Source organism: Panthera onca, chromosome A2 (assembly GCF_046562875.1).
Source record: "Panthera onca isolate mPanOnc1 chromosome A2, mPanOnc1 haplotype 2, whole genome shotgun sequence".
In the NCBI taxonomy this organism is placed as follows: domain Eukaryota; kingdom Metazoa; phylum Chordata; class Mammalia; order Carnivora; family Felidae; genus Panthera; species Panthera onca.
In genome coordinates, this window is record NC_138340.1 from 22,653,800 (window position 1) to 22,666,062 (window position 12,263).

General features: G+C 41.5%; 1 protein-coding gene across 1 annotated transcript in view; it reads left to right on the top strand.

Moving 5' to 3' along the window:
- The window catches only part of CACNA2D3 (calcium voltage-gated channel auxiliary subunit alpha2delta 3), an 860,086-nt gene that overhangs the window by 73,414 nt on the left and 774,409 nt on the right, over positions 1-12,263 (top strand). The gene's annotated exons all lie outside the window — the stretch shown is intronic.

The window sequence follows — 12,263 nt, forward strand, 5'->3', positions numbered from 1 at the left end:
GGGCTCCAGGGACATCAGAATTTACCAAATTTCAAACACAGATGAGGTGCTGTTGCCTTGCAATAGAGAATAACACAAGTGCCTGATACATTATCGACGAAAGATAAATGCCAGACGTGGATTATGGTAAATTAGACCTTTTGCATTATTTATGAGATCCAATGTAAAATGTGTTTCACTTTTCCCCACTAATGTTTATATAAAACCCATTGTGGGGCATATTAGTAAACAGGTTTAAAATTTATTATACAAAGGACCAAGTTTGAAAAACAGTTCTAGCTCAGGTTGTCCTCGTCTCCATTCATGAGCTCATAAGGCAGAAGAGGGGATCTGTTAACAGTGTTAGTGAAGTCCTGGAGAGACTGAATGTGGGCCTGGTGGGAAACATCCTCACTGTGGCCCAAGTCCCCTGGCCCCGGTGGTGGTTCCTTGAGCATCTACAGGATGCTGATGCAATCTGCAGCATGTCCTCATCCTTCCTTAATTCCCAGAAAATACGGTATGCCAGACTCCAGTGTGGATCTACCTTTGGCATTTTTTCCAGTTCAGAACTTATCAGAAGTTCTTTTCATTCATTCATTCAGGTACCATCTTCCACCCCCTGGTTGTACATTGATGTCTTGGGGGAAGTGAGGAGGATGAGCTTGAGGATAAAATTCCTTCCTTGAGCTGTGTGTCAGTTTTTTGTGGGAGGTCGTCATGATACCGTCTTACACTTGTTGAGGATCTCACAGTTTCAGCATTGCTTCTATGTGTGAGGGTCTTTGATCCACAGACTGTTGGAAGGAACTGTCACATGAGTGTGTGTGGGCCATCGAGGGAATGGGGCTGAACAGGAGCATCACTGAGCCCATCCTTTCCATATTCGTTCCTCCATTCCTTGGTTTCTTTGATGGGCCATGTCTGGAACACCTCCTTTCCCATTTCCTCACTGTCTCCAACCTGAAGTTAAAAGCGTCTAGCCTTTGGGGTGTTAGACACTCACTTGAGAACCACTTTCTTTATGAGATGAGAATCTTGGGTTTGGGCTTTGATTAGTGAAGTGATATTGTGTGTATCTTTGGACACATTCAGGATGAAAGTCAGAGCAGCATGTGTGAAGTTCCAAGGAAAGAGAGACAGGAGAAACTAAATTGGTGCCTCTTTCTTATCAGACTTTTCTTTTTTTAACCTAAAAGATCTGAAAGGCTGGTTCTGTTCTTCACCTGTGCATAACAAAGAGGGTGAATCACTGTCTTTGTGCTTCTTTGTGTGTCTTTGTCTTTGTAATAGCTGAAAGAGCCCCCATCCTAATAGGCTCCTTGTGGCTCTAGCAGTCGGACCACATGAGGTCTGATGCCCTGAACCCACTGTTGTCGGAAAGGCAAGACTCTCTTTGCCGGCAGTGTAGCCTTTCCAAGAGCATATTAATGTGTGTTGAACCCTCTTCATGTGAACCAAGTAGGGCCTGCTGGCCTGGTGTGAGGCCAGAGCCTCTAGCTTCCTGTGGCCCCGGGTATTTCTGTAAACCAGCTGGAGGCTGCTGGCCAGGCTTCCTCAATAGAGTATTGATGGGCCAGCCGCTCTGTGGGGCTCTTCTTGCTAATTTATACCATTTGCTCACTTTTTATGCTTCAGTTCCAGTACGTTTGGACAATGAAATTAAACTGGCCCATTTCTAGCGCATTAAATGGCTTTGTTCTCCTGCTGTGGCACTGAGCCTCATGTGGCATTGTTTAAAAGGAAGGCTCTCTGCTTGGGAGCACAGTGGAATTCAATGTTTCATATCTGTCAGTTCAAGGCTGTGGTTTTGCCTTTCGGGCCCAGGTGCTGCCTGGCTCTGGGTTTGCCTGGTGGCCTCAGGTGCAGCCCAGACTTAGAGAGGCCTCCCTGCAGGTAGACCCTGAGTGCATAGGTCTGGTTGATGCCATTCACCAAAGCCTTTGTTCTTCCACTGATTTTCCTGTACTAAGTGATAGCTAGGGGCTCCTCAGTGCTTGGTTCCATACATTTGTTGTGGAATAGAAGGCCATTGGCTTTAATGAAATTTATTGCTTTTCTCTCATTCCTATCTCCCTACCTTTTTTTTTCCCCCTCTCTTCTCTCTTTTAAGCCTTTCTGTTCCTTCTTTACCTTATCCTTGACCTCCTCTTCAGGCTAATGATTATATTCCCTATTTTGGTCTACTCTTGAATTTTTTTTTGTGTTTTTGTTTTTGTTTTTGTTTTTTTTTTAGATTATAGACATCTTTAAACACACACAGAATCATCCAGGTATAACAGTTATCAACTCTTGGCCAAGTCTGGTTTCATCTGTACCCTAGTGTTCCCCTTCTCTGCCCCCTGTAATATTTTGAAGCAATTTTCATGTAGAACATCATTTTATGTCTCAGTATTTCAGTGCACATCTCTAAAAGAGGAAGACTTTCTTACTTTCTCTCAAAAATATCTATCTTATTTATTTTGAGAGAGAGAGAGAGAGAGAGAGAGAGAGAGAGAGAGAGAAAGAGAAACAGAGGAGGGGAGAGAGAGAGTAGGGAGGACAGAATCCCAAGCAGGGTCCATGCTGTCAGCACGGGGCCCGATGTGGGGCTTGATCTCATTAACCGTGAGATCATGACCTGAGCCAAAATTAATACTCGATCACTTAACCAACTGAGCCACTCAGGCGCCCCTACTTACTTTCTTTTTTTGGATGAAAGAATCTTAAAGGAGAACATCAAAGAAGCTTGGCTCTTCAGAGGCTCTTAACTGTAATTAAAAGCAGCGTTTCTCAAAGTGCAGTATCTCAAAGTGCAGTGATTGAGGTAGCATGTAATAGTTAAAAAAAATTTACTATTTAGTTGTTTTCCTGAATATGCTCTATTTTATGGTACATGATACTGCTATTCCACTTGTGATATTGACATCAATAAAGTGAATCAATCTTAAAATAAAAATATTAGGTAAATACTAGTAGAGGACAGAGGGTCAGAAAACTATGACCTGAGGACAGAATCTAGCCTGCTGCCTGTTTTTTACAAAGTTTTATTGGAACACGGTCTCTCTTACTGTTTATATTTTGTTTATGGCTGCTTTCATTCAGTGAAGACAGAGTTGAGTTGTAACAGAAATTGCCCTACAAAGTTGAAAACATTTACTATGTAGCTCTTCACAGGAAAATGCTGACCCATGGTATAGGAAGTACGTGGATGGAGCATATATCATGACCTTGGCACATAAATAGCTGAAGTGTGGGAAATGCCAGTCAGATCAGATAGCTTGCTTTGTAGCTGATGTAGTTGAGACTCAGGCAGGGGATTTGCTGTGAGTCACACGATTGGGGATGGGGTGGGAAGTACATCCTGCACCCCTACTCTCTCACCTCCCATGCCTGGGCTTTTCCCATCATAACATCCTGCCACAGGCTTTGTGCTAACATCTCTAAGCATTTCACATTGGTCTCATGTTGGGCAGTTGTTCATTATGGAGCAGACATAATTTCTAGTTTTGAGTAATTTAGGACAAAATGCTTTGTATTAAGTCTGTGTTGCTGTAGCCCCTCAAATTATTATACTGACTAGGAGAAAACTAATTGCAAAGACATAAGTAGAGTATTTGTGAAGTTGAATAATTTACCACCAAATAGAATACACTGAGGGTTTCTGAACATAGAATGCTGAGCTGATTTAACTCTGATATCAATTTCATCTCCTAGCTTTTGTGGCAGATATCCAGCTGGGAGGAAAGCACCAGGTAAAATAAAATGTAAAAGATCTCTAGCATGTACTTGTGATTTTCTCATTCCTGCCATAATTGTTAGAGCAGGCATAATGCTGTAGGGAGAACAGTTCCCGGGTGTTATATTTCACATCATTGTGTTACTTAGGGTCCAGTAGCCATGAGATTATATTGCCCCATAGACATTGCTGATTTTTTCCCATTTTAGGCAAGTGCTTAGGAAAATAGGAATATTTTCTGGTTGAGATTCCAAGATTTTGAAAATCTTTTTCTTCATTAATAGTTCAAAATTATTATTGTATTGTGGGAGATACAACTTGCTAAAATGATTCTGTGGTTTACTTAGAACAGCACAGTCTGATTTGATAGCCACTGGGCCACCTTTAGCTACAGAGAACTTGAAATATGGCTGGTGTCCATTGAGAAACTGTATAAATGTGAAATAAATCTTGGATTTTGAAAAGGTAACGCAACAAAAAGAATGTGATATACCTCATAATTTAAAAGTATTGATTATATGTTGATAATATTTGGGATGTATTGGGTTAAACCAGGTATGTTATTGAAAATTAATCACACTTAAAAAATTGTTTTAATATGGCTAATAGAAAATTTAAAATCACACATGTAATTATCATGTATTTATTTTGGGAAGTGCTGAGTATTAAGGTGAGAATGCATAAATTTTTAACAATTCAGGCAATGATGAGGAAGCTTGACTTATTTGATGCTGAAGAATATTGCTGAAGTGTTTGAAACTAACCAAAGGGGTGTATTATTGGCTCAAGAATCATAGATTGATAGCACGAAGCATTTGGCTTAGAAACCAACGCTCATATTTGTGTTCAGTAAATGTAAAGGTGGCCTGTGATCACTAGGAAAATGTCAGATTATTTAATAAATAGTCTATAGCTGGTTAACTATCTGGTAAAAGATTTGAGTTTGAACCTCATGTTATAATTGAACTCCAGATAAGCTCTAGATAAAGGAAGTAAATGTAAGAAATGAAACTATTGAGAGAAGCCAGAACATCATCTAGTGAAATGTATATTTGATTTCAGAATAAAAGCAGTAGAAGAAATTGTAAAAGGAAAAATGGAGTCGACAACAGAGAAACTGGGTTCCATTCTTTAAAAGAAATCAGATAGAATTAAAAAGGTGAACGAGTCAGGTATGAAAACACAGAACTTGTCTCAGCTTCTCCTGACCCCCTGAAGATACAAGGTTCAGAAGACCACATTGAATGGACATCAGAACGCTATGAATTCCAGGCCTTGTTCCTGCCAGTCATCTGGTCATTAGTATGGTTGTCAGATTTAACAAATAAAAATATGGTACTCTCAGTTAAATTTGAATTTCGATAAAAAACAATTTTGGGTATATGCATGTCTCACACAGAATTTGGGACATCGTTTGACTAAAACCTTTTTGTTGTTTATCTGAAATTCAAATTTAACTAGACATCCGGTGTCTTTTTTGGCAACCCTAGGCCTGAGACTTTCAACCCCCAGGATGCAGAAGGAGAAAGGAGAGTCACATGGTTGGGCATGGGGGAGAAAGGACCCGGGGTCCAACTGCCCTGCAGCTAGGCTTTCAACCAATTGTCCTTTTGCACTCTGCACTTTATCTCTGGCTCCTAGAAAACAGGGCACCTCTGTGTCTTAAATCTGCCCGAAGTTCTGCAGGATCAGCTGGCCCCATCATGCTGCAGCCAGTTAACAGAGTGGATGAATCCAGCCCTAATCCCAAGTTACCATGCCGTCTTCTAAAATACATGAATGTTGTTTGCTCTAGTCCCCTCCCCATTCCTTATGCTGTGAGTTTATATACCCACTTTATTCCTTTAGTGTCTTTTAATGTGGTTTCAGGAAGAGGAGAAAAGTGCAGGTGGTCTGTTAATCAGAACACTTAATCAGAACACATATTTTAATTATCCAGCAAGCACATGGATTCACTTTTGTTGAAAAAAAATATGTACAAGGTGAGAGTTCTGTTGATTCCTCAGTTCCTAGCAGGCAACTGGAAATGGGAAAATAGATACAGATAAGAAGACCAGGTGTCCAAGGACAGTCCCAGTCTATGCCTGATGTCACAGTAGTTATGAATAGTTATCAGTTGTAGTTATTAATAGTGTCCCTTCTCTTGCCCCAAACTTTATTCTCTGAGGAGTCTCTGTTTGGATAGGAAATTATACCATTAAGCCAGGCCTAGGAGAGAGTATATGTTAAGTGCAGAGAATGAGCTCACCAGGTAGAAGGTGGGAGAATTGTTTTCTGGTGAAAAGACTGACCCTAAAGAAACCCAGCAGCTGACACACACACACAGCTTCTAGCCAACTTTGGGGGCCCAGTTCTTTATGGATAGACATCCAAGGATAACCAGAGTTAACGAAAACCACTGACATGAAAGAGAGAGGACACACAACCAGAGAAAAAGAAATACTGGAGAAATGCAGAGATGGAAGACAAGAAAACATTTAAAAAATTTATCAAGGATAGAAGAATATATTTAGGATAACAAAGAGTGGGAAGCTATAAAATAATATGAAGAAAAAGGAAAAAATACTTGGAAATGAAAAGTGATAGCCAAAATAAAAAATTAATAGATGGTTTCAAAGATAAAATTAGGAACATTGCCTTTAAGTAGACAAAAATGGCAAAGATATAGAAACAGGTAAGAAAAGAATAGAAAGTCAAGAGACTGATCTAGGTGATATAACATCTGACTAACCATAGCCCCACAGTGAAGAGAGGGGAGGGGGCTGCCTGGGTGGCTGTTGGTTGAGCATCTGACTTAGGCTCAGGTCATGATCTCATGGTTCATGGGCCGTTCAAACCCCACATCGGGCTTGCTACTGTCAGCACAGAGCACCCCCCCCCCCCCCACCTCTGCCCCTCCCTGGCTCACACTCTCTCTTGCACAAAAAAAAAAAAAAAAAAGAAGGGAAGAAATTATCACAGATATAAAAGAGTTTTCCAGAACTGAAGACAGGAGTCTCAAGATGGGAAAAATCTCACCTAGCATAATAGGGGAAAGTAATAGTTAGGGAGCTATACAAAGGCATGTTGGAGTGAGGGTTGAAACACCAGGGATAGAAAGACAGTTCTAAAGTTTCCAGGGAAAGAATCCAGAATCTGATTGGCATCCAAACTTCTCAACAGTAACAGTGGCAGCTAGTAGATAATCTACCAGAAATATAACTTCCAATCTAGATTTCTGTGCTCTAATAAATTCTTATCAAGAACAAGGGTAGAGTAATAATACTCAGAAATGACTGGAGCATAAGCTTATCCTTTTTCTTCTTTATCAACTGGAAGATGGCAATCTAGTGGACATTCAATCCACTGTAGGGCCCAGGAAGCTTCAGCATGATGAGCTGGAGACTCCATTTTGGCTGGAGTAGAAAGAATGAGGGAACCAGTGTGGAGTCTCCAAAAGAAAAAGGAGATGAGGCTGGTAGATCATGTGATGTGATAGGAGCAAAAGAATCAGCAAATGAAAATATAAGACAGCTATTAACACTAGGAGAAACAAAGGTCCACGAGAGAGGAAATGTGATAATGGCATATTCCTTGGTTTAGCAGTGAATAGTGTGTTCATGGTCAGTGTTTGCAAGGAGTGACTTGGGGACCTAGGCTCCTCTCATCTGGTGGCTCCACTGCTTCCTACTGGAACCTTCAGCAGGACTCACTGTATAGGCCAGCTGTGGACAAACAGGGCTAGACACAGGGTAGAAGAGTATGTTTTAGGGGCCAGGCCAGAACATGATGTATATCACTTGTGCTTCCATTCAGTGGCCCAGAATCTGGTCACACGGCACTGACTTCACCGCAGAAGAGGCTGGGAAATGTAGTTCTCTTGATTTCGTAGGAAGAACAGGTTTAAGCCTCTAGGCGCTGTCTGCCATTGAGAGCTGTTATGTGCTGAGCTCTCACTATAACACTTTAACGATGTATTAAACCATGTACATGCACTATCTCACTAATCCTGGGAGATGTGTTCTAAGATCTCTCTTCCTCACCAGGAAAGTGAAGTTCAGAAGCATTGCCATTTGCCAAAGTCACACACCCAGCAAGTGAGAGAGCAGGGCTTGCTCATCATCTGGCAATACTGTATCCTGATCAGTCCTCTCCTTGCATTTTAATCATTTATTTAAAAAGAAACAGCACCGTGAACAAATTTAGGCCATGTTTAAAAATTTCTTTTGGATGAATTCTTACATTCGTTTCCATACTGTGTCTGAAGCTTGGAACAATGCATTTCTCTCCCGTGCACAAACCCACTGCCAGCCTTTCTGGATGAATGGAAGTTGGTATAAGATTCCTGGTGGCAGTCTTCCAGGCCAGCAGAGAGGAGAAACTTGCATTTGTCTGAGTTACCTCAGGAATGTCAGGGACGAGGCTCTGCACGTTGCACCGTATGGGGAGTGGGCCATGGAGCGTGGTCACTAGAGAGCGAGGGAAAGTGCTGATGGCATGAAGGGAAAGTGACAGATCTCCCCTCTGTAGCCTCGTCATGAGAGCTGTGAAATGGAGCCCCCTGACAGAAAGCATTTCCACAAGATTACTTTGGATTAACTTTCCTGGGTTACATCTATCTCCGTGACACTTATCTAGTATCCAGAAAAGTGATCTATTGTCCAGCTGGCTGAGTGACTGCCTTAGTATGAATCCTGCTTCTCATGCCCCCTGTCCCTCCAGCCCAGTGATTCACAGCCCCTTTTGAAGTTGGGGTAGCTCAGTGTTATTGACTTGATTTGGTGATGCATTTCCTCTACTTTTTTTCTGAAAAAGTCTGAGTGCTGACTGTGTTCTGGAACTTCTTTAGTTGGTTGGTCTTGTTGACCAACTGCCTTTCAAGATGTTAGTCTGCCTCAAGGGTCCTCCGGGGAACTCTCGCTCCCCAACAAGCCTACTTAAATGGCTTAGGAAGGAAGGGTCAGCTTTGTTGGTCCCTGAATGGCCCCCACCTGGCCCTGTTAGCCTGCAGTGCCGACCGGGAACTTGGGTGGCCCCTCCCCCTCCCCCCATGCCCACTTTCACCAGGGAGGGAGTATCTGGTCCTGGTCCTAGAGTGGGCTTGCTGGTGTTCCTCCCCTGTCACTCCACCAGCATCTCTGCTTTTGGTAGCGAGTAGCATTTGGGGCTCCTCCAGTGGGCTCCTCCCTTCTTTCATTTTGGAGAGGCATATCCAGTTATGGTCTATACAGATTTCCCTTCCTTGTTTAAGAGCATCACTGCGTGGGTGGTAATTACTATAAGCCCCCCCCCCCCCCCCCAAATATCCCAGTATATTTGGTGTAGAGAATGAAGTGGGGAGGGAAGTTTCCATGTATATTGGGCTTACCATCTTGGACTGAGGGCTCACACACTTTTTCGAGAATTTCAAGATATGCATTGAAATAATTGGCAACCCCTGAGGCTGCAGCAAGAGAAGACTGGAGATAATTTTGGCCCTTTACAAGCCCTTTAATAAGGTCAGTTGTCCATCACGCCTCACCCGCCCGTCCCTTTGTTTGTACCTGGTGATCTTACTGCAGACTAAAGCTCAGACTGGGGCTGCATCTCAGGGGATGTGAGAGAACTTTGCACAGAAGTTTTAACTAATGAAAATAGAGGTCAGAAGTAATTATTCCTGTATCCATTCTGTACCGAGTGAGGCTGAAGGGAGTTCACCCATTAAATTACATTTCCAGCGTTCTGTTCCAATGTATGCTCCTTTACAACTTTATTTAAAGAAAGCGTAATGTGAAAGGCTTTTAACTCTGATGGAAGGAAGACAGGAGCTTTAGTTAGTAATGGTAGAATCTCTCATCGGATCGTCTGTTCTGAGAACAAAGATCTTTTTAAAACCTGGACTCAGGCAGTCCTATGGATTATATTAATGGAATGTACCTTAATAGACCCCTCCAGAGGATAACCTGAAGTATGAGTTCACTTTCTCTAAGCACTTCTGATCTTAAACTTTTTATTATATTGTTGTGTAAGTTTTCCGTGGTCTTCTTGCCTCCATTACGTTATCAGATATCTACGTCTGTTTGAAAAATCAGGGACCCTTTCGAGGTAAATGATGCACGTGTGTATCTTTTACCCAGTGGGGACTTTTGATCATTGATTTTGTGATATAGTTAGCAAGTATTTATTGAGCACCTACTATACACCATGTACTATTCTAGGCCCTTAGGATCCATCAGTGAATAGGAAAGAATATCCATGCCCTGGTAGGACTTATACCCTAGTGAGGGGAAGATGGACGATAAATAAGAAAAACATAAAGTTTGTTAACAGGTGATAAGTGATCTGGAAAAAGTAGAGAGGTAAGGAAGATTAGGGGTCCCTTATACAGGGAAGGCTGGAGGTGACACTTGTGACCCAGCTTCTCAGCCCCTGACTTTTCCATCATGTAAGATTAGGATGTTGAGAAATAACTTCTAGTTTTTTTTTCTTAACAATGAGGTAACTTTTAAAAAAATAGTCTGTAAGGTTAACTAAACACCTGTTGTTTCCTAGGTAATAAAAGGACCTAGTGTATTTCTTTATAGGAAAACTCACAAATATAGTTTAAAAATCTGTTTATCTACCATGCAAAAATATGTAGCTCATGATGTAAGATAGCTTAAATTTGCCTAAGAAAAAAGATGTGTGTTTTTTATATGGGTTTGTCAACTTGATAAGGACAGGACTTCTGTAGACCCTGTTTCCTCATCATTCAGATATGAGTTGGGTTTTGGGAGAGTAGATGAGATAATGGACATGAAAAGATGGTGAAATGTACCTCATCATGTCCTGGAATGATACCATGTGGGATTCACAGCCAATTCATGAAAGCCTCTGGGGGAGGATATAGTAAACCCACCAGGTTTCTGTTGTCAAGGCCTTCTGTTGTCCATTGTTTCCTTATGTACCCTTCTCCCAAGTTGGCCTGCTCCCTGAAGCTTTCCCTTCCAAGTTTACCCTCATATCTTCTAACCTTTGCTGAGGCTATAAGTCAGGCATAAGACAGAGGTAGTGAATTCCAGTAGTTCTTGATAGTGTGTAAATGACTGATAGGCTGTATCCTGAGAAGGGGACTGATGATTTAAAGAAGGGATATGTTAATAGAAATGGATATATAATGATGGGAAGGGATTATTGAGTATCGCTCAATATATTTTTTTAAAAAGTTTATTTATCTCAAGAGAGATAGAGTGAGCATGAGCAGGGGAGAGGCAGAGAGAGAGAGCGAGAATCCCAAGCAAGCTCCACACCAGCACAGAGCCTGATGTGGGGCTCGAACCCCTGGGCTGTGAGATCATGACCAGAGCTGAAGCCAGACGTGTAACCAACTGAGCCACCCAGGCACCCCTCATTCAGGGTTTAAAATAGGCAATACGTTTGATTAAAGCATCAACAAAGTATAAAAGAACACAGAAAAAGTTTATTTCTCACCTGTTTTCCATGTGCCCTGTTCTTACTCCCTAGCCAAACAGGTAATAACTAATATTAATTTATTCTTCTAGATCTATGTTTATGCATATACAAGCCACTGCAAGTATCTATTCTTGTTTCTCTCTCCTTTACATAAATTATGGCACATTATATATATTGCTCTCAGCTCTGTTTTTTTTCCATTTAAGAATGCATTTTGAAGGTCTTCCCATATTAGAGCACAAATACTTCCTCGGTTCTTTTTACAGCTGCACAGTAGGACATTGCATGAGTGGGTCATTATGGTTTTAACCAGGTGTCTTTGAGAGACCTGCCTTCTGCTGTCACCCACACATGCTACTGTGAATACCTTGCACAAGCATAATTTCACGTGTGGCACCTTTATTTCAGGTTAGAAGTGGTTGTGTAGGGAAGAAGGCTCTATGCATTGGTGATGTTGATAAAGTCTTGCGAATTTAACCCTGAGAGAGGTGGTGTCAGTTTGTGCCCCAGCAACCACGAATGGTACCATGTTTCCCTACAGTCTTGCCAGGATTGTGTGCTAGCAAGCTTCTGCCCACCTAATGTGCAAAACAGGATGCCGTTTTTAGAAGGAGAGGTTTTCTGAATGCCCTTGTGCCCTCTGGACGGCCAGTTCCTCTCTGTTCTGCATCCTCCCAGAAGAGCAGGTGACCAGCACTTCAGAACCGTACCCCTGAACCCCATAACCTGCTCTATGCTACACATATTCCTTCAATTTCTATGCAAAACTCAGACCCCTTTGTTTTTCACAAATGGAATACTTTCCTCCTATTGTCTAGGTGTTCTTAATTGCTGTCTTAGTTGACAGTGACTCAATTCTTTAGTTTTAACTTTCCCTGCCATTAGCTTCTCTACTGCAGCAGATAAGTCATCTATAAATTAAAGCCTAATTAACGGAAGGGAACCTGTTATTTAAAAAAAGATACTCACAAATCGTTTAATGAAAATGTATTTGTAAGATGTAAATTACTTCACTTTTTTCTATTTTTTTTTTTTTTTTTTTACATTGTAGGTTTTTAGGCATTGTATTTGTTAAAAAATGGAGGTGAGGTGCACAATGAAGCAAAGGCACATTGAAGCCAGATGAACTTATTTAGCTACGAGGACCGCAGTGAAC